This window comes from Rhinoderma darwinii, chromosome 4 (assembly GCF_050947455.1).
Source record: "Rhinoderma darwinii isolate aRhiDar2 chromosome 4, aRhiDar2.hap1, whole genome shotgun sequence".
Classification (NCBI taxonomy): domain Eukaryota; kingdom Metazoa; phylum Chordata; class Amphibia; order Anura; family Rhinodermatidae; genus Rhinoderma; species Rhinoderma darwinii.
In genome coordinates this window covers 184914200-184938140 of record NC_134690.1, presented here as the reverse complement: position 1 = coordinate 184938140, position 23941 = coordinate 184914200, and the positions used below count along the sequence as shown (strand labels likewise).

The following is a 23941-nucleotide window of genomic DNA, read 5'->3' as shown; positions in this document are numbered from 1 at the left end:
ATAGCTGTACATGTAAATAGAAGATGTTGAACAGATCATACATGCTGGAGGTTGAGAACACTATGCCTTAAGAATATCAAAAAAATTATGGAGGAGAAGGACTGATTTAGAATACCAGCAGATGGTGCACATGAGTCACATGTAAAGTACATTTATAACTATATATATATGAAAATCCAGAAGTGGAGGAAGAGAACAGCAGAGCAAACTGAGCGAAAACTTGGGAAAGACAAGCTCATGAAATTAGTGAGGTATAAAACGTCTTCACTTTCGAGGAATACAGCTGACAGCACTGACGGAAAAAGGAACTAATCTGCATTCCCCTCATAAATCGAGTAAGTAGATAAAGTTATTAGTTAAGAAAGCATTTAAAAAAACAAAGTCAATTGCAGCTAATAAATAAAAGTAAGGAATAGCCTTGGGTTACATTATAATACTTTTGTTGCATGCTATTAAAATACAGCGGACATTTCGTAATGTTTTATGAATCTCTGAGAACACTTTGAGTCACAGGCACAATGTTTAACAAGATGTGCAGGGCAGAAGTTCTACTCCTTAACTGTGTATATTAGATTTTTGACAGGTGCTACATTTCTCTTTTACAAACTGACCTAATTTATACTACTCATGTTCACAGGGGACATTTACATTCAGATGTTGTCAAGGTAGTATAAGCACGACTAGGTGTCTGTCTAGGGGTAACTGTCTTGGATAGATGGAGTTCCGGTTCCTTTTTGGAATAAGTTATTGAAAATTTGCACATACTATTTATGAAATAAAGCAGATAAGACTGCATTGTATTTTATTTCATTTTTAACATTTTAGCTTTAACTACAATACGCTGTTTTGATATAATAGTTGTATTTGTTAGCCAACAAATTTCTCATTTCTGGTTTGCAGCTCTTACATTCTGAGCCAAGAACTGTACTGCAGGCTGGGACCCCTTTCATCTGTCTGTTCTCCATTACTTCCATGGAAATAATCATGTTTTCTGTTGCTAAACTTAGCTCACTTGATTGTTAAATGTTGACGTTGCTATAAACCCTTTTCTGCTGTATGTTAGTAGAATGATACTCTCATTGCAACTATACAGTGAAGCATGTCCGAATGAACTGCATGGTAAAATATCATTTATTTTAAAACCTAATTTAACATGAAGATTACGTTTTATCTGCATTAAACCCCATTATCTTCCTCTCCACATGTCATACTCGTCAGGGTCCAGGAATTTGAGATATGGGGAGTTATTTGGTAGGGTGTTTATGAAAGGAAATATGCTGTAGCTACATGTAATCCTTCTTGTGGCAGGGAGTAAAGAAGGTGTTCACCAAGAAATTTCTCAGAAAATAATTTTATTATCTTGTTAATCCGTCAGGCAAGGCAAAAAATAATCACTGATGACCACCTTGTTCCCTTCATGTCACAGCTACATGGACTGCTAGAACAGCTTCTGACTCCAAAGACCCCATCAAACTCCACATGTCTTAGGTTTCAGTGCTGATATCCCCAGGGGTCCTGGAATCTAAGTAGGTTTTCAGGGCTTTTTTTAATTTTCATGGTATGTTTGATAAACGTACAGTTTATACGTTATTGTATACACATCATTTTTTTTTGCATATGGTACCATATTTGGAGGGAACTATGATTTTTATGGATAATGAAAGGGTTACGGTCAGTAAATAATGCACGGACGGGCTGTGAAGTGTAATCTGCATTTGCGGACCGTGCTCACAGTTATAAGTATAGGAGCACGGTCCGTAAATGCGAAAAATAGGACATGTTCTATTTTTTTGCGGTTCATTTCTACGGCACGAACACGCACCTGTAAATAGGTGTCTGTGGCCAATAGAAATGAATGTGTCAGTATTTAATCCGCAATTGCAGGTATAAACTACGGTCGTGTGCATAAGGCCTGAGGGCTTTGTTGGCATATCATTTGTGAGTGTGACTGGGCACTCCAGTTGACCAGGCAGCCTGGGCTTGGCCGTGAAATATGTTCTCAGTCTTTGAATGTTACTATTTGGAGGTAAATATTTCTTCTCTTTAAACTGCCAGTAGTAGATAAGTGTAATGATTTGAAGTGTTGAAGCGCACTGCAGCTTCATTCAAATGAATGTCAAAGTAATGTCTACAAGCAATAGACCACAGCTTTCTGAATTAATTTCCTTACTATGTTGGATTGGCTTCAATTATTACATGGAAAGGGAAATGCTGTAACATCACTATTGTTGGAACTGTTAAGATATACATACAAGTATATTACCAACATTGCTCACATGTGAAAATATTTTTTTTTTGTTTAGTACTTTATGGATAAGAAAGAGAGAAAGCATTTTATTAGCACTTAACAGATAAAGAACTTTACCTTTGAAATAAAATACTCACTAAAAACAGCACCACTCATGTAGTACATGTCATTATATCAAATAACGCATGGTATCTAAGTGAGTGCCCACAACATATGTCACTTGCAGATAAAGTACAGATAGGATTTCATGTGTAGTTTATTTTTAACCTTTTGATGGAAACAATAGCGCAGTCGACTGCGCTATTGGTTCTGTCAAGAACAACGGAACCCTGTCACAACGGTGACAAACAGAAACTATTAGCTAGGTTTCCGTCACCATTGAGATCAATGGTGAGGGAAATGGAAGATAAGGTTTCCGTTTGCCTTTCCATTGAGGGGTTAACCCGACGGAAACCTCCAACGGAACCCCTCAACGGAAGGACAACGGTGATGTGAACAGGCCTTTAGAGAGGGAATAAGCCACTAACAAATACCTCTAGAAGCGGCTTATCTCTTGCAGCAATAAAGGATTTCAACGCACCCAATTCTTCTATCCCCTGGCACCTGAGGTAAAGGGGAAGGTTACAAGGTCTCCATACACATGAGATTGTCTAGTGACATCACTGAAATACGTGGAATCACAAGCTTACAGTAAGTCTACTGTAGAGGACGACAAATAATATGTCATGTCCATGGCTGCAGGCTGTCAGGTTCACTCTGTCGGCCGCAGCAATGGGTCTGCGAGCGCTGGCCCCAGTCTCCTCCTCACTTCCACTCACCTCGGCCGGGTCCCGTAGTGTGCGCGCACACACTCGTGCCCGCTCTTAACGGGGCAGCGGTGCGTACCGGACCTTAATGTGTAATCAGCCCATGAGTGTCCTGGAATATAAGAGGGTCCAGCCCCTTGATTTGATGCCTGAGCGTTGTTTGTCGTATCCTAGTTTGTCTAAGCAAAGGGTCTCCCAGTGTTTTCCAGTTCCCAGTTTTCCCTGTTCCTGTATCCTGTATCCCGTTCTATCCTGGTTAAGTGCCGTGCTGTGCTGTAGTCGTGCTGTGCTGTATTCCACGCCTGTCCTGCTACTCCACGCCTGATGTCTACCCGCTGCCTAGTCCCAGCCGAGCCTGCCTTGCTACTCTCCGAGCTGCCACAGGTACTCTATACAAAATATAGACTATGACCTGCGCCCTGTTGGCCAGCTGCCATACCATAAGTCGGTATGGCCCAGTGGGTCCACGAACCCTACGTGACAGTACACTCAGGCCATGGACCCCGCTGGTCGATCCAAGACCAAGATGACGTAACAAGAGATGCGGACGGGTATGCTGGACCTCCGGTCTCGACAGGACCAACTCCTCCAGGCCTTGAAAATTCTCACACGTCGGCAGGAAGCACGATCTGCCGTTCCTCCTATTACACCTCCTGGCAGTACTGATCCTCAGACTACACCTCCTGACAGTGTTGATCCTCGTTTTTCTTTGCCATTTCCTGACCGCTATGATGGAGACGCATGTACATGTGGTGTATTTTTGAACCAGTGCCAGATCCACTTCAGCCTGTATTCAATGGCAATTTCGTCTGATGGCGCAAGGGTCGCTTTCATCATCTCTCTTCTTACTGGCAAGGCCCTTAGCCACATTAGCCACATTCGTCCACAAACACCATCCACTTTCGCACCCTGGCGGGAGAACTGTTGTGGAACAATGAGGCCCTGGTGGCTACATTCTGGCATGGACTGTCTCCTAAAATTAAGGACAAACTTTCCGCTTGAGACCTGCCGTCTACCCTGGATGACCTCATCCTTCTGGCTGCCCGGATTGATAGAAGGCTCCGAGAACGGATCCAAGAGGTTAGTCGGGAGGGAGGTCTTCCTAGTCCAGTCCCTACCTTGCAGTAACCCCTGCTGTCCTCAGATGCCGATCCTCCTAAGGAGTCTGTGAGGATGGACCAATGTAAGCTATTTAACCAGGAGAGACTACGCAGACGCACTTCGGGACTCTGTCTTTATTGCGGCCTCGGAGGCCATCTTGTGCTTCTGTGTCCCCAAAAGCCCCAAAGCCTAGGGTTGGTAGGAAAGACAACCTTGGGCAAAGAAGGACTCCCATCTAAATTGTCCATACCCGTGACCATAGTGTCCGGTGAGAAAACGCATCAGGTCTCTGGACTCTGGTTCCGCTGCTAATTTCATTTGTAGAGACCTGGTGGACCTTCTTCAATTACCCACTACACCCCTGGAGAGACCATTAATGGTTGCATCGGTAAATGGACTACCTCTGCCAGACCCAGTTATAGCTGTGACTCAGCCGTTGAGGCTCCAAGTAGGGGCTCTCCACTCCGAACTTCTATCGTTCTATATCCTATCCAAGGCCGTTAACCCCGTGCTGCTGGGCCTGCCTTGGCTCCAACTACATGCCCCAGTCCTGGACTGGAACCCCGAGTGTCACAGCCGATGCCTGGTGCAGATTCGTTTGACTCAGCCTCCTCTGCCTCGGTCATTGGCAAGATTGCCTGGTCATTATGCTGCATTTTCGGACGTCTTCAGCCAAAGGGAGGCGGAGACACTGCCCCCACCCTGGGCGTATGACTGTCCTATCGAGCTGATTCCTGGTGCATCCCATCCCTGTGGTAGGGTATATCCTCTCTCCTTGCCATAGACTCTGTCCATGTCCGCCTATGTTAAAGAGAACTTGGAGGGGGGCTTCATACGGAAGTCTTCCTCCCCGGCAGGAGCCGGGTTGTTCTTCGTGAAAAAGAAGGATGGCTCCCTGCGTCCTTGTATTGACTACCGGGGTCTCAACCAAATCACGGTGAAAAATAAGTATCCCTTGCCACTGATCTCTGAATTATTCGGTAGTATACGTGGTGCCAAGATTTTTTCCAAACAAGAACTGCGTGGGGCTTACAACCTAATCCGGATTCGCCGTGGTGATGAATGGAAGACTGCATTTAACACACGTGATGGACACTATGAATATCTAGTAATGCCCTGCGGGCTGTGTAATGCTCCCGCGGTCTTCCAGGAGTTCGTTAATGACATTTTCGTGACCTCCTCTATGTTTGTGTTGTGGTCTATCTTGATGACATCTTGATGTTTTCTCCAGATCCTATGACTCATCAGAGACATGTCTGTCAAGTTTTGCTGCGGTTAAGGAAGAATCGTCTGTACGCCAAGTTGGAGAAGTGTGTGTTTGAAAAGGATGCTCTACCATTCCTGGGCTACATTGTCTTGAATAGAGGTCTCAAGATGGATCCTGAAAAGGTAAAGTCTGTCCTGGAATGGTCACGCCCTCAAGGCTTGAGGGCCATACAGTGCTTTCTGGGATTCGCCAATTTTTACAGTCTATTCCAAACTTCTCCTCACTGACTTCTCCTATCTCTAACCTCACTAAGAAGGGCATGAACGCCAATCCTAGCCGAGCCTGCCTTGCTACTCTCCGAGCTGCCACAGGTACCCTATACGAACTATAGACTGTGACCTGCGCCCTGTTGGCCAGCTGCCATACCGCAAAGGCAGTACGGACTAATCGGTTCACGAACCCTACGTGACATAATGGAGTTTATAGGCCTTCTTTTAGAGTTTGCGCAAGCCAGGCATATGTATAAAAGGTTTGAAATATGTCACTGTCCAATGACAAAGCTCTAGTCACTACCATAAAATGGGGTTCAGTACATATAGAACTACAGCTCAGGAAATGTTACTAGTTCCATAACATCTTTCACAACACATGAAATTACTGTATTATTGCTATGGGCACAATGTATTTCACTTTCATACTGTTGGCTCATAATGATTATATTGCAGTCATTAATCATTTTTATTGATAGAATGCCTTGGATTTTTTGTGGTGACGAACGAATGTAATATAATATACAATATACAAAATCAGATAGGCAGAACAGACATAGTAGTGACAGATGAAGTGTATGCTTTAATTTACTGTTTGAGGGTACCCGAGAGTTAGATGGGGGAAATATTATGAACTACTTGTTGCCAATGTTGAGTTTGAGAAAGTAGAAGGAAAAATAAATAGGAAACAGCTAATTACATCTATTAGACAGTCCTGATATGTACTATAGTATAATGGTGATATAGTACAGTGGAAGTCCATCAAGTTCAACCTATGATCCTACAGGTTTGATTCAGACGAAAGCAAGAAACTCCTATCAAGCAGTTGCCAATTGCATAATATTTGGATGAAAAGATTCCTCCCTGACTGCAAATGTGGCAATCACCATAACTCACGGAATCAATGACCCATCTCCAGTAATCTAGTACCAATAACTTGTGATACACTGGATAGCAAGAAAGAAAGATTAGGACCACAGAGGTAGATTTGCGTTTCGTCAGCATACAAAATGATACCAAAAACCAAAGAGTAGATGAGGTTGTCAACCCCTTTTTGAATAAAAGATGACCAGGTGATCAGGAGGTTGCTGGGAGTTCCTTTTCCCCATGCAGCATTTAGCTTTACATGGAGCCCATGGAAAAGAAAGGTAATGCATGGATAGGCCTGGTCTGTTAAAGTGAGAGCTGCTCTTTTGAAGAAATTCTCTGTTCTGGCTCGTAGGGGAGGGTCCCGAGAAGGGCGAACCCCCTCCATGATGTTCATAAGCCCTGATAGCACATTTGGACAGATTTTTTTTCACAATGTGACCACCCCTTTAAATTCTAGCTTCAGTAGAAACCAGCTCTTTCACCCAAAGTGTATAACTAATGTGGTGGAACCTGCAAGGCGGGTTGGTTGCTATGTTCCTGTGTAGTTGTCTCAGCAACCAGCCTACCTGGCTCCCATACAGCATCTCCTGATTTTAATTCCAAGCTTTGGGCAAGATAGCTATAAGTAACTGGATCTACACTTTAATTAGCTGGCTGAGAACACAGATATAGAGGTTTAGCAACAAAGCGCAGACAAGAGGTGAAGGTGTTGGTGGGGCACTTTAAACGTCTGACTAGACAGATATGAGGAAATTCAGGAGAGTGCTGTATCTGTGAAACCAGGTAAGAAAGTCTGTATTAATAGTGGGTGATCAACAGTGTCAAAAGCTGGAGGTTTTCGTAATAACTCTTAGATTTAGCAGTTAGAAGATCACTAAAGACTTTGGTTAGAACAGTTTAATTGGAAGCGTGGGGTCGGAAGTCAGACTGGGCAGCATATTGAGCTGACCGATCCGCTTTAAGCGACCCTTGACTATTCCAGAATCTATGACATTAAATCTCAAACTCCTGGTGGCTTTTAACTACGACCGGAGGAGCAATGGCTTGGCAGAAAGAGTTAGACACTGGTAAGTCTTCAGTAGGGAATTTTGGAAGATGTTTGAGATTTTAAGGGATGCTGGAAGTTGCAGATGAAATGCTGTAGGATTAATAATCAGAATCTAATTCGAACCAATATACTTGGGGCCTAACTTGGCTGAGTGAATCTTTATTGTTTTTTTCCCCCTTTGAAATCGTCTGTTTAATGAGAGTTTAATTAAACAACAACAAAGACATGTCAGGCATTAAGTGTGCAGAGTTACATGGTATGGAATACATATATCACATTCTATTCTAGGCACATTACACATATAATGTGTTACATAATAGCAAAAGTGTAAATCATAAATCATACACAAGTACAGAACAAACGTGAAATAAAAAGGACATATTCTGACAGCAGAACAAGTATCATAAATCTAAGAGCTAAACTTGATTATCTTCGGCATTCTCTTTAGTCTTATCTGGGTGTTCCTAGGAAAAGTGTAGTTGGTTTATAGGGGTAAAGGAGGATTCAATGTAGCGTATCTACCTTTAAATTATTTTCAAAGCCCCTAATTGCCCTTTCAGATCCTCCGTAACATACCATTATGTTAGTGAGAAAGGGCCCATTATATGGGGTATGTCAGATGCTGAGAAGTAGTGGGTGATCAATAACTTGAACTTGAACATTAATATTTTGGCCTGAGTTTCTTTATTTTCAACACCTCTATCTAAATAAAATAGCGCCTTAAGTTGTTGGACTATAATATGTAACCCAAGTACATTGACATTGAGCCACTTATTGAAGAGATGTTTTGCCACTATCAGGAATGCCTGTGCCTTTGGAGGTAAGTGTGTTGTGGAGTCTGCTACTGATGGAATAGCTTACCTGAGAACAGGCTCATAAGCCATTAAATAAATCTGTACCTCCACCTAGGACATGCTACCTGTCTATCTGGCTTAGTTGGGGTAGATGGAAGTATGCATACGTATTCTGCATGATATTTTTGTGCTTCCCACTATTTATCATTTATAATATGTTTTCAAAAATGAGTTAGCGCATTAATAATGTGTCTGGCTACTTCAGTATTTCCTAATTTTATTCTCCCAGAGCTTAAAGACCACCTTGGGTGTCATGGGAATTAGCTTTGCCTTTAGAGCAGCGTATAGGAGTGACCCAGTAAACAGAGAATTAAAAGGACTGACAAACATTTATTTGGGTATGTTTGAGAGTTTACTAGTGCAGAAAGCTTTCATTTGATAATATTGTAAATGATTATAGTCATTAAAGATATTTTCTGGTGTGTGTGCAAATGGTTTAACTGCAGTAAGATTAGTCCTTTACTAATATACGGGCTTTAGCTGAAATGTCTCACATGCAGTCTCTCATAAAGTCACATATGCAGTCACATGATTATGCTCCTGGTGTTTATCTCCTACTTGTGTGACGTTCCGTACCCTGAACCTCTGGTTATCTCCCCTCTCCCCTCTTCCCCCTCCCTGTAGTACAAGAACTCACGCATCACATTTCTCTTATCTCCACTGCACCCTGTCTCTGGAGGGATTGTGTTTCACATGCTGGGCAGCAAATAGTGCTAAGTATAGCAACAGAGCTGTATCTCAGTAGCAGACAGTGAGTAATTACAGCACTACCTTACAACTTGTAATAGGGGGCATGCAGGCAACTGTTAATGTAGCCAATGTCTGTGAGAGTGGAGAGGAATCATAGGAACTGTAGTCCTTTGCATGGTAGCAAAATGAAACCAACAGTGCTGCACAGAGCTGGGCAACATTTAAAAAATTAGAAATAACTACTTCTGAGCCATGGTAGCATCATCTAGTGAAAATTCAAATGCACGTAGATACTTTCTGTGTTTTTCAAAGGTTGGTAAAATCCCTTTTAGTGAAAATTTAGTTGTAACTTTTTGCAGGGAAAGCCATCATTTTTACTGAACATCCTTATTTTTTGACCAACTTATTTTTCTGCGCCCAATGTGAGGAACGCAAAGGATTTCCCTGGATGAGGTTCATACGGGACCCTATTCAAGACAGATAGAACCGTCCTAATATTGGTCAGTGCCGCACAAACTTGGACAAACCCAACCTGTTCTGGTGCAATCAGTGTGGGTAGAATTACACCCAATCTATCAGCCATTATTTTAGAGAGGAGTTTAGCGTGTATGTTGATTTATTATATAGGCCTGTAAGACCGCGTTGACATGTTGTCAGGTACCAACGCCTTAGCATTTTTTTTACTATTTGATCGACTAGTTCATCTCCTCTTCTGTAATTGCTGCATTTTGCCTCCCTAACTGTTCCTCCATATTTCTAGAAAGTTGCACCTTGTTTAAGAGGGATATCTCTATCTGTGTGAGTGAAGCATCGGAATACACCTTCTTGCAAAACTGCCCTAGCATTCTACTGATCTTACATGATCTGTTGTTATATTCCCATTTGAGTTTCAATTTGTAGTATATGACTGGCTGGTCTTTACACTGAGTGAGATTTGATAATAATTTGCCTGATTTGTTGCCATATCAGTGCAGGGTGGCCTCTAGCTTGACTAAAATTGCTCCATTTGAGATATCAACCATCAAATTTGTGTTTAGCCTGTATACAAGTTGATTTGGTATCGGGAGTGGGATGTAGCTATTACGTATGGTGGTAATGAAGGTTTCGTATTTCTGTAAGAATTTCTTCTTTTTCCTAGGGATATATGTCATTATGCCACCAAAGACTGCTCTAGTAGTGTCCTAGTAAAGGCGAGTATTGTCATTATGAATTCAAACTCTAGCCACCATCTACTGACAAGTTGGATGAACTTATCATCCGTTGCTAAGGGAGTAGAAAAGCACCCAATATACTCAGTGCCCCTGGGGTACGTTTCTTTAAGGGTTAGCACAACTGGAGTGTGATCTAAGATGGCTAAATCCACAATTTCATTTAACATCAATCTAGGTAACATGATATGATGTATCTGTAAAATTATACATTAATCGAATATTAGTTTTTTAACTTGGGAGTCTATGAGTGACGTATGGCTAAAGGATATATTCCAATGGACACATCTGTCAGCCATCCGTCGTCCATAGACTCCAATGGTGAAAAAGGTATACGTTTAACGTATACATTTTTTACTTTGTGGTTATAACGGATGCCCCTGGCGGGTGCCATCAGTCGGCTATCCATCGCCCATAGACTCCCATGTTAAAAAAACGTATACGTTTAACATATACGCTTTTTAACTGGATAACGTGAGATTGTATTGAATTGGTATCATGACAAATTTAAGAACTTAAGGCAATTCAGGAAAAAGTAAGTCTTGTTGGAAATTGCAAGGGCTAAAGAAGACCTGCAGACAGCACACAGGGTTTTTTGGGCAGACGCAGAACGCAAAGGCAAAAACATAGGCCTTTGTTATGAAAGCTCCTTTTCACCCTTGCAAAGTTTCAGCCAATAGAGTGCCTTTCTCAATCTCTCTATGAGCTGAAACGTTCAGCAAGGGTGAAAATAAAGATACTTCCTACAATTATAAATTCTGATAAAAAAAAGTCATAGACTTTACCTCTAATCTCTTACTTAAATAAACTTTCTAAATAATTAAATATGTATTACATATTTTTCATACTAGCCACCTTCTTTATTTATTTTTTTAAGGTGGAGTTTCCTTTAAGGTTATTTGCAAAAAAATGTTTCCTTGTTAATTTAAGAGGCTCAGACAAAGGGTGGTGCACATGCAACATTATGAAACACTTACTATGAGAACATGTGTGGAACAATTTTGCATCACATCAGTTGTAGACTCAACACTTTATAACTTTAGGAAAAAATGTTTAATTCTTCTGAATTTAAGCACGCTTACTAAGAATTATAATAGGAGGTACTAAGAGTTACCAACATTATCTACTAATCTTATAAATTGGAAAATTGAAAAAGTTTTTTTACTTTACTCATTTCTTCAATACAAACATGGAACATTAGATCAAGATACTTTAAATAAAGATGAATTAACTATAAATAAAAATGTTTACTTTGCTAGACTTTGTAAATTATTATTATTTCAAGAGATGGTAAATTCATGTAGAAGTATATTCATGTATTTTCATGGTTTGTACTGGGATTCATAGGAATCTGTACTTTCCACAAAATTATTTAACACGTTTTTTTTTTAATGTCAGAAACAATTATGTAAAAACACTAACCAAACATTCAAGTGTTACTATAGTGAGCTATTATTACTACATTTGGTAGTAGAGCAGCATGAGTTAAGGTCTTAAATGGGTTCACCAAAGAAGATAATTACCAAACCTTACAGCTGCCCATTAACAGTAAAATAATATACTGTAATTCCATAATGTAGGACTGATTAAGTAAAATGCCAACACTGTTATTCTCTGTATGAACCTGCAGTAATAGATTGAGGGCTCTTTACCCCAGTGAATTTATACATTTATTCATGGTAAACAGTTGTAGCCAAGTTTATCTTGACTCTGATAACTTGCTTCAGCGTGATATCACACATCAAAAGCCATTGAAAAGTAATTTAAAAAGTCAAGTTAAAGTTTCTTGCCACTGTGTATTTAATGCGTTAAAATTCAAGATAAAGATGGCTTCATCTGTAGTATAAATATTACATTTAAATACATGTAATTATATGGAAATGTCCTGTGGTAGTGTATATTGAATTATGTGTCCCAGCTTTAGGAAACATTAATCTCCAGTGACATTCAGTTTACCACTTGCTAAACATATGAATTTAATTAAAAATTAACAAATAATGAAACAAAATGAAAATCATTGGGAGAGATTTATCAATAGTGTGGAGTTGGCGAATAATGCACAATTAACAAGGTATGTTAGACATTTTCTGTACATATAAAGTATGTACACCTATATTTTTAGAATCAAATATTGATGAGATCACCTTTGAGTAATCCAACAAAGATTATAATACTTTAAGGAATAGATCTGTGATGCCCGAGGTCGTTGACCGCCGGCATTCTCCTCTTACCGGCAGCCGCGACCGCAAGACTGTGAATCTCTGCCGGCGTCTCCCTTCCTAGGGACGCTGGCGTGCTCTGCCCTCTGCCTCCTCCTTCCCCGGACTGTGCCCATAGACACCCTATCGCTGGACACAACGAGAAGCAGAAGAGGAAGCTCCGCCCACAGCCCGTCCTGACCTGTGATGCTGTCAGCAAGGAGACATGGTGAGTGTCTGTGTGTGTATGTGTGTGTAGTGTGAATACAGCGTGTGTCTCTGTGTTTGTATGTGTATATGTTACAGTGTGTGTGTGTGTGTGTGTGTGTGTGTATCTGTCTGTCTGTGTCTCTGCATGTGTTTATCTCTTACATCTACTACATTATCTGTACTCAGAAAGTTATCACTGTGTTATCTGTGGTGTTACATAGGACTGCAGATAACATCTACTACATTATCTGTACTCAGAGATTTATCACTGTTATCTGTGGTGCTACATAGGACTGCAGGTAACAGCTACTACATTATCTGTACTCAGAGTTATCACTCTCTGTTGTCTGTGGTGTTACATAGGACTGCAGGTAACATCTACTACATTATCTGCACTCAGAGAGTTATCACTGTGTTATCTGTGGTGTTACATAGGACTGCAGATAACATCTACTACATTATCTGTACTCAGAGATTTATCACTGTTATCTGTGGTGCTACATAGGACTGCAGGTAACAGCTACTACATTATCTGTACTCAGAGTTATCACTCTGTGTTGTCTGTGGTGTTACATAGGACTGCAGGTAACATCTACTTCATTATCTGTACTCAGAGTTATCACCGTGTTATCTGTGGTGTTACATAGGACTGCAGGTAACATCTGCTACATTATCTGTACTCAGAAAGTTATCACTGTGTGTTATCTGTGTTGTTACATAGGACTGCAGGTAACATCTACTACATTATCTGTGCTGTGTACATATGTGCCTGTGTGGGTATATATGGGTCTGTTTGTGAATGTGTCTTTGTGCTTGTATATTTGTGCCTTTTATGTATTTGTATATGTTTGTGACTGTGTATTTATCTGCCGGTGTGTGCGTATATGTGTCTGTACGTCTATATATTTACCTTTATGTATGTATTCCAGATGTGTGTATGTATATTTGCCTGTATGTCTAAATATCTATCTTTATGTATGTACAGTATATATGTTCCAGCGTGTCCATATATGTGGTTAATTTTTGGTTTGTGTAGGGGGCGGCAATAGAGAGTCCCGCACAGGGTGCCATCCAAGCGAAGGCCGGCCCTGGCTGTCACCAACCCTAGTCAGAAGGAACTCCGTCGCTGCCTGCGCCGAATGACCTCCTCGGCTTCTCCGGTAAGTCACACCAGGCAGAGCGGAGAGTGGTAGCGGTAGGCTACCGCTCTGTTCACAGTGTGGCGCTAAGTACAAGGAGGGGGGAGTGTGGCGCTATTTACAAGGGGAGGGGGGAGTGTGGCACTATTTAAAAGGGGGGGAATGTGGCACTATTTACAAGGGGGGGGGGGAGTGTGGCGCTATTTCCAAAGGGGCAGCGGGCTGTGTGTGGCACTATCTACAAGGAGGGCTGTGTGGCGCTATCTACAGGGGGCTGTGTGTGGCCTCTTTAATTTATTTTCTTTTAATTTATTTTATGTTAATTACATTATAGAACTACATCGTTTGTAAAATGTAGAAATGCTTTTACACTCAATTTACATTAAAAAAAATGTGAAAAAAAATTACACCTCATTGAATGGTAGGGAAAGAGGAGTTGTCGGGAAATAAATGGGGGGAGGGTGGGGGCGCCAATCTGAATCTTTGCCCCAGGTGCAGGAGAACCTAGCTACGCCTCTGACCATACAGTCCTAGCCAAAAGTTTTGAGACAAATTTAGTTTTTTACAAAGTTTTCTGCTTCAGTGTTTTTAGATCTTTTAGTCAGATGTTTCTATGGTATACTGTAACGCCGGCGGTGGGCCCCGCATCTGCTAGCAGTCCCCGCCTCTGTGTCTCATACGTCCCTCGTTGCTCTCTGTCCTTTGCAGCTCATGACCGTCGAATACCAAGTGCGCATGCGCGCGCTCTGGCCGCCTCTCAAAGAGCCAGTACGCGTGAAATTCAAAAGTTACCCATCCACCCCTGCTGCTTCCCTGGACTACTTAAGGCACCTTCACTATCTCCAAAGTGCCTGAGCAATGTTGTTACTAACCCAGTGTTAGTCTGTAAAGGTTCTGTATCTTGAATCCTATGTCTGTCACCAGTTCTGAATCCTGTGTCCGTGACTTTCCTGTATCCCGAGTCCAGTGTCCATGACCAGTCCTGTATCCTGAGTCCAGTGTCTGTGACCAGTCCTGCATCCTTAGTCCAGTAGTCCAGTGGTCCAGAGTGAGACCACTCCCTTGGGTGAAAAGTAACCCCACACATGAATAGTCTCAGGATGCTTTACTATTGGCATGACACAAGACTCATGGTAGTGCTCACCTTTTCTTCTCTGTACAGTCATTCTTTCAGATGTCTCAAAAAGTGTGAAGAGAGCTTCATCAGATAAAATAACTTTACCCCAGTCCTCTGCAGTCCAATCCCTGTACGTCCTGCAGAATGTCAGTCTGTCCTTGATGTTTTATTTGGAGAGAAGTGGCTTCTTTTCTGCCTTTCTTAGCACAATGTCAGCTTTCAAAAGCCTTTGCCTTCCTGTGCGTACAGATGCACTGACACCTGCCTGCTGCCATTCCTGAGCAAGCCCTGCACTGGCGTTGAACCGATCCTGTAGCTGAATCTGCTTTAGGAGATGGTCCTGGCACTTGCTGGACTTTCTTGGGCACCCTGAAGCCTTTTTCACAGCAATTGAACCTCTCTCCTTGAAGTTCTTGATGATCCGATAAATGGGGCATCTTACAAGCAATTTTTGATGCAAAACAATGATGACTGCACATGTTTTGTTGGAGGTGACCCTAGTTAACAGAAGAAGACAATGATTTCAAGCACCATCCCCCTTTTAAAGCAACCAGTCTGCTATTATAATTCAATCAGCATGACAGAGTGATATCAGCTGCCTTGTCCTCATTAACCCTTTCTCCTGAACTAACGAGAAGATCACTGAAATTATCTTAGCAGGTAATTTTGTGACTGGGCTGAAATGCAGCGGAAATGTTTTTGTTTTTTTTGTAAATAAGTTTATTTTCATGGCAAGGAAAGACTTTGCAATTAATAGCAATTCATCTGATCACTCTACTAAACAATCTAAAGTTAATGCAAATTGCGACTATAAAAACTGAAGCAGCACACTTTGTGAAAACCAAAATTTGTGTCAGTCTCAAATCTTTTGGCCAGGACTTTACAGCTTCATAGTTTTGAGCTGCATGGACTCTATGTGTTGCTGTACAGGCTCTGTGCGCAAGGATCTGCCATATGCATGAGGCAGTATAATGTTACAGTACGCAGCTGTCAACACCTAAAATCATTAAGATGACTATTTCATGGAATATTGCCATTTGTTTGAATAACTTACCAATCTGTCTCTATTTTAAAATGACCAAATTTACTAATGTGATTGCCCCAAACCGTTTTAAAAGGACAAATATTTTTGCATCACTAGACACTTTTCCAAAGGAAAAATCATGGCTAACACTCCAGGACATTACCTTTTTACCAGGTCCTGTTTTAGACTTTATACAATTAAACTTGGAACAATCTTCCATTTTATATACATTCACGCTGGATCCAACCTTTCTATTTTCCTACTTTTCCAAAGGGTCTAGAAACAGGGTGTGGGTTACAATTCACCAAAGCGCGCCAAAATTTGGTGCAAAAAAACCCATAAAAATCGAAAACTAAGCCAACCAAGAGCGGTATAGGAAGAGAAAAGTGTCTAACAGATCTAGCAAGATGCGCCAAATTTATCATACAGCTTGTCCCACTGTGATAAATTTGCCACATCTTCTGACTTACTGGTCTAAGTTTGCACTGTCTAAATCTTAACAGCATTAGTAAATATGCCCAATTGTATGTGAAGCACTGCTACATGTAGCAATTATTATTTTCAGAAATTTCTTATGCACACTCTGAGTTCATACTTACATGCCAAAAAACAACTATTGTCAATAAAAAAATGGTTCTATTTACCCTATCAGTCACCATTTTCAACATCGTTTTAAATCTTCTTAGTCTAGGGGTTTAAAAATATTTATCTTTCTTTGAAGCTAGGAATTATAATTTTAGAAATATTCAAATAATAAAAGTTCCTACGCTTGTTTAGCTTTGAATCACAACTTATTTTATTACTAGTAAACCAAATGTAAAGTGGTTTGTCTTTAACCCCTTCCTGATGTAAACAACTTTCAGATTTTCATTTTCGTTTTTTCCTCCCCACATTCCAGAAGCCATAGCGTCTTTATTTTTTCGTCGATATAGTACTATGAGGACTTGATTTTTGCGGGACAATTTGTAGTTTTGATTGGTGAAGATCACCTGTTACACAATATTATATCGTGTCAAGGAGACCACATTGGTGTACACCACTAGGTTAAGCTGAGTTAGATCAGGAAAGGAAAAGGGGGAGAAGCATGTGGTCTGTGAGTAAATTAATAAATAACTTTTATTGTTTTTACATTAAAAGGAACAAATGGTTAAAAGGTCCAGGTTAGCTAACGGAGCACACTGACAGCAACATTACATATTACCTTATCAATTAATTTATGGCCAAGGGTATGTGAATTGAGGGGTCACTCACACATACCAATTGCACCACTGGACCTTTTAACCATTTGTTCCTTTTAATGTAAAAACAATAAAAGTTATTTATTAATTTACTCACAGACCACATGCTTCTCCCCCTTTTCCTTTCCTGATCTAACTCAATTTGTAGTTTTTCATAGCATCATTTATTTTGCTGTATAATGTACTAGGAAACTGGGAAAAAATTATTTGTGGGGTAGAAAATGAAAAAAAACAGCGATTCCTCCATGTTTTTTTGTGCGCTGTTTTTACGGAATTCACTGTGCAATTAAAACAACATGTTAACTTTATTCTGCGGGTCAATACGATTACGGCGATACCAAATATGTATAGTTTTTTCTATATTTTACTACTTTTACAAGTAAAAACCTAAGTGTAAAAAAGAAAATGTATTTTGCGTTGCCAAATTCCGAGAGCCATACGTTTTTTATTTTTCCGTTGATTAAGTGGTATGAAGGCTTATTTTTTGCGGGATAAGCTGTAGTTTTTAATTATACAATTTTGGTGTACATGCGACGGTTTGATCACTTTATTTCATTTTTTGTGGGAGATTAGGTGACCAAAAAATAGACATTCTGGGGTTTACAATTTATTTTTTTACGGCGTTCACCGTGCGGGTTAAATAATTATATATTGTAATAGTTCAGACTTTTACGGACGCGGCGATACCAATTATGTATATTTATTTATTTTTTTACTATGCTCTAGGGGGAAAATGGGAAAAGGGGGGCTTTTTGAACTTTTAATTTAAATAAATTTTTTTTTACACAAAAAAACAACTTTATTTAACTAATTTGTATAGATGTCAGGTGGTGTTTTTATTCCTTCCACCAATGGTTTTTTGTAGTATAAATACTCTATTTAGAATTAATAAAAAAATCACTGGAATAAGGCCTCATGCACACGACCGTAGCCGTGTGCACGGCCATGATTTTCGGGTCGGGCGGCTGCGGACTGTCAGCGGACTGTCAGCCGCGGGTCTTCCGCAAATCGTACGACATGCACATGGCTGCCGTCATTGTTTTCAATGAGCCCGGACCGCAGAAGATGTCCGTAATAGGACATGCCCGTTCTTTCTGCGGTGCGGGTTCCCGGGCCATGCACGGACCGTAAAAACTACGGTCGTGTGCATGGCCCCATAGAAAAGAATGGGGCCGCAATTCTCCCGTGGATTTTTGGGGGAATTGCGGCCGCAAAAACACGTTTGTGTGCATGAGGCCTAAGGATAGCGCTTATAAAATATAACTTTTACTTCTTATTTGTTTAAAAATGTGCAAAAACATACACACAGGAAAAAATTTATAAGCTAAAAATGTGCTCTCTTTTGTGAGAGAAAACGGACATTCTATACATTTGTACAGAGTAAATACAAAGCTCCAAATATTACTGCATAAGGAATAGGTTTTTCAAAAGGTATATTTGGGGTGAGCCACCCCCCTACCTATTCTATAGTGTATCCAAGTCCATCTTGATCCTGTAGCTGGGGACTGGGAAACCTCCTATTTTCCTTTTATGTGTGTCCAGGCAAATAGTGTTATGCCTTCTCCCATTTAACTCATTTGTACTATTTTTATTAGTCCCCCTAGGGGACTTCAACCAGCGATCGTTAGATCGCTTGCACGATATACTGCAATACTAATGTATTGCAGTATATCGTGATTCTGACAGGCATCTATTAAGCCCTGCCAGAGGCAAGACTTAATAGGTGTACAAAGATTGTGGACCTGGGGGTCTTCATTAGGCCCCTCCCCGCGATTGCGTTGCGGGGGGGCGCCATGAGCTGTTAGAGGGGGTCGCCCCCCTTTTTCTCACGATTTAAATGCTGCGGTCGGTATTGACCACGGCATTTAACCGGTTAAACTAGCGGGATTGCTAGTTACTCTGAAGTATCGGCTGTAACATACAGCCGACACCGGCATCGTACTGAGCGAGCTCACTGAGTGAGCCCGCTCCATACTTCCCCTTCCCGGTTATGACAAAACTGTATGTCATATGTCGGGAAGGGGTTAAATAATTATGACATCATTAGTCATGACAGAAAATCTGACTAGTGGGGTTCTAGCCACCGGGACCCCAATTCATTTTGAAAGTTCTCCAATTCACATGACAGTTTTCCTGAAATTCCCATACTCTTCTGTTTGTATTCTTTCAATGGATAATACAGAGAGGTGATGTGATGTGCTAATAATCATCGCAACTGACCTTCTGCTCTTTCCATTTGCAGAACGCAAGCTATGTGAAAAGAGATTGTATTCTGCTGATGGCACCAGGAAATTTCATTTTCCCCAGGCTTTTTTACCTTGGTACCAGAATTTGCTCATAAGGCAGGATTAACATACAGCCTTTTGCTGCGTCTGTGCGTGTTTTTCATTGTGTTATTAATAATTTTTTTTAGTGTGGTCAGATGTTACATTAAAGTCCATAGTGAATTATAAAATGCACTACATCGAACTGCAATTTGGTTTGTGGTGTTTTTGAGGCAATTACTTGGTCAGTGGTATTTTTTTCCAAACGCAGTAAGCCCTGGGTATGGCGTTTTTCCAGGCTGTTTTACCAATAGGCTTCTCTATAGGACTTAAAAAACTACAGAAAAAAAGCATGCACAAAATGACACTAAATGAAAATTCCACCAAAAGCTCTGTTAAATTCTGGAACATATTTTCTTAGAACTCTGTGTTCTGCCGTTCTTCTGTTATTCCTGCAAGAAATTTATGAATAAATTGACAACTGGGTGTTACCATTTCCCTTCAAAGGGATGTTTCTAAACAGTCTCACTTTATCAGCACTGATTGGACAGTATCAGTCTGTTTAGCGACACTCCCCCATTTGGTATCACCCAGATGTCAATTTATTCATACATTTCTAGGAGTAATAACAAAGAAACATTCCATCACAGAGTTTTAAGAAAATATGTTCCAAAATTGTTATTTCATTGGGAATATAAGGACTTACTAAAATAGACATGTCAGGAGAGGTGACAAGTCTTCTTTAAAGGCTATGTACACCTTTGAAAATGTAGTTTTTTTTTTGTTTTTTTTAATAAAAATCTGTATCAGTGTGTTTGGTGCAACTTTTTATTACAATTTTTTTTACTATTTGAGATGCAGTTGCTTTGTATCCTGTAAACAGGATACAGGATACAAAGCAGGACTGACGGGTTCAATGTCAATGGGTCCTGCGTGACTCTGACACGCTGGATCGAAATGTTAAGGATCACATCTAAGGTCATAACAGATGTGATCAATTACAGGTGCATACTGTGTGTCAGAGACACGCAGGACCCGCTTTCAGTGAACCCGTCAGTCCTGCTGACCTAACGGATTCAGGTCTTAGCGCATGATACAGCTGCTCTGTATACAGAATACAAAGCATCTGTACCTATAAAAATATAAATCATTTTTAATAAAAAGTAATTAGAAAGTTGCACCAAACACATACACATTTTTATATAAAAAAAAAACAAGTTTTCATAGGTGTACATAGCCTTTGACAATTTTTTTATTATATACTGCCCACTCTGGTAACTACTTACATTTTACATACAATCCTGCCTTCAATAGATGGCAAAGTCTTTCATTCTTGGCAGAAATGAAGTCACAACAGAAATAATAGAGATAGAATCTTGGTTCTATATTACAGAATGGTCTGTACACAGATGTCAAAGTAAATAGGCCAACTGGTTACAGATGTTGCCAGAGTTATTTTAGCATTTGGCGAGACACTAAAAAGACATTAGATCCTTTTAATTTCAATTGAAGGCAAAAATGAATGGGTGTGAATTTATGTTGTGTTGTTCCATACTATAAATCAAGCTGCATTTTAAAGAAATGATTATAAAAGTACTGATGAGGTGAAAGTATTTAAAGAGATAGAACAGGAGTCAACAAATAAATCATAAATGCTTCTTGAAATACATACATTTTACAATCAACAGTAGGTCAAATCAGAGTCTAATTTAATGTGTTAAACAAGTTATCGCTCCTTACAACTCTGGAGAATTGGGGTCATCATGACTAAGGGCATGTTTAGACCTGGTGGATTTGCTGCGGAATTCTGCAATGAATGTTTTTTTCTTTGGATTCGAAAGCTGTTTAGTTAACTTAGTGCAGATGTTGCGGTAAACAACGGTGTGTAAAATAGCTTGCAGTGCGGAATTTACATTCCGCATCATGCTCAGTCTGTTGCAGAGAAGCAGCGGATTTTCAATGTGGATTTTAGCCTTTGCAATGTGAAATTCGTTATGTCTGGATGAACTCTCAAATATGCAAATTTTGCAGCAGATTCGTTGCGTAATTGCCGTGAATTCACAGCAAAATTTACACCACGTGACTGTGTTATTTGTTTCTCATCATAGCAGCAGGCTAGATTAGAAAGAATGGTGCTTTCTGTGTTGTTTTGAATGCCTGTACAGTATTGCTTATTATATTGTAAGGTGGGACCCCATCTAGCTCTGAACCTTATGGCTAATGAACACAAAGTAGTACGTCTCTGTCTTGTACTTTGTACGCCATGGGGCTCTCTTAGAGGTGCAGGGGGCCTCTAGTGTATCTCCATATACATCCAATTTTAAATTGGGGCATGCTCCATTAAATTTCATATGTACGGTACAGAGGTACTCTTTACTAAAAACTTTGTTTCTAGGGGATGTATGGCACCTGATGGAGCCTATTTGCACTGACGTACAGATGTAGCAATCTTTATATTGACTCTTAACACGTTAAATACACAAAGGCTTTAACTCGACTTTTTCAATTACTTTTCAATGGCTTTTGTTGTGTGATATCATGGTGCAGCAAGTTATCAGTTTAGGCTCGACTGTGTGCATGAGCCCTTAGTTGAAGTAGAACTCTCTAAATATGAACAAATTACAAAAGAAATCCTTAAACATAACTCTTTTCTTACACTTCAGATGTGCAATCTATGTTCCTCATGTATCAAAACTGTTTAAAAAAAGAGGCTCTGTCCATAGAAAACCAAGCAGAGTCCATGAATCGATTTTCCAATGTGGTTCATTTAACCCCTTAGTGACCAGCCTATTTTAGGCCCTAATGACCAAGCTATTTTATTCGTTTTTCTATAGTCGCATTCAAAGAGCTATAACCTTCTTATTTTTTCGTCTACATAGCTGTATGAGGTCTTGTTTTTTGCGGGATTAGTTGTGCTTTTTAATGGCACCATTTTTGGGTACATATAATTTTTATATTAACTTTTATTAACCTTTTTGGGGGGGATTATAAAAAAAACCTGAAATTCCGCCATTGTTCTATGCGTTTTTAAATTGACGCCGTTCACTGTGCGACGTAATTAACATGTTACCTTTATTCTATGGGTCGGTACTATTACGGCGATACCACATGTGTAGAGGTTTTTTTATGTTTTACGACTTTTGCACAATAAAAAACACTTTTGAACTAAAATTATTTGCTTTTGCATCGTCGCTTTCCAAGAGCCGTCATTTTTTTATTTTTCCATCAATGTAGTGATTTTTTGGGCTTGTTTTCTGCGGGACAAGACGTAGTTTTGATTGGTACTGTTTTGGGGTGCGTGGGACTTATTGATTCATTTTTATTATGACTTTTTTGGGGGGCAATGGAAAAAAATGGCAATTTCGCCATGGTTTTTTGCGGTTTTTTTTTACGGTGTTCACTTTGCGGTTTAAATTACATATTAACTTTATTAATGGAGTCATTACGGTCGCGGCGATACCACATATGTGTACTTTTTTTTTTTTTTTACACTTTTACTAAATAAAACCACTTTTTATGGAAAAAAATGGTTTTATTTATTTTTTTACTGTACTTTTTATTAATAATCTTTATTTCACTTTGATGACTGATTTTATTAGTCCCACTAGGGGACTTTACTGTGCGATGTTCCGATCGCTGCTATAATGCTCTGGTATACTTCGTATACCAGAGCATTATTGCCTGTCAGTGTAAATCTGACAGGCAATCTGTTAGGACGTGCCTCCGGCGCGTCCTAACAGGAATATGTCCAGGGCAGACCTGGGGGCTTTTATCAGGCCCCCGGCTGCCATGACACCCCATCGGAGACCCGCGATTTCATTCGCGGGCCGCCGATGGGTGACAGAGGGAGCGCACTCCCTCTGTAAACAAAGTTAAATGCCGCGGTCGCTATTGACGGCGGCATTTAACGGGTTAAACGGCCGCGATCGAAGTAAACTTCGATCGCGGGCGTTGGAGCAGGAGCTCAGCTGTCATCAGACAGCAGAGCCCCGGCTCCTGCCTGCACGGGAGACCCGTGCAGGACTTAGACTAGGCTGACGTGAAAAGGCGTCAGCCTAGCCTAAAGCCCATTAGTGACCGACGTAAAAAGGCGTATTAGTGGTCACTAAGGGGTTAATCAAAGCTTAATTTTTATGGTCATAGGGATAACTTAAAGCTCCTGGGCTCCAATCCAAAATTGTCTGCATCAGAGCCTTTAAACTATCATGCATCATTTATAGTACTGGTTTCCAAATATGGGGCAGAATATGGATCCCCTCCATGTCCCAAATGTGGACACAACTTCAGATACTTTTGTAGTAATGTATTTTCATTGCTATGGGCAACAAGACAAGTTTGATACCTTGGTTAGACTTCATATTTTTAAATTCTTTATGTTAAAGCCTATTTGTTATGTATAGTGAAGTGTATAGCTGCTTTATATTTATTGGAATAAAATCTACAATCACAA

General features: G+C 40.3%; 1 protein-coding gene across 1 annotated transcript in view; it reads left to right on the top strand.

Moving 5' to 3' along the window:
* The first annotated feature begins 277 nt into the window (after positions 1 to 277).
* The window catches only part of COL21A1 (collagen type XXI alpha 1 chain), a 384255-nt gene continuing 360591 nt past the window's right edge, over positions 278 to 23941 (top strand). Inside the window, exon 1 of the mRNA XM_075864141.1 lies at positions 278 to 335. The gene's annotated coding sequence lies outside the window, so the exon portion shown is untranslated. The remainder of the gene's footprint in view (positions 336 to 23941) is intronic.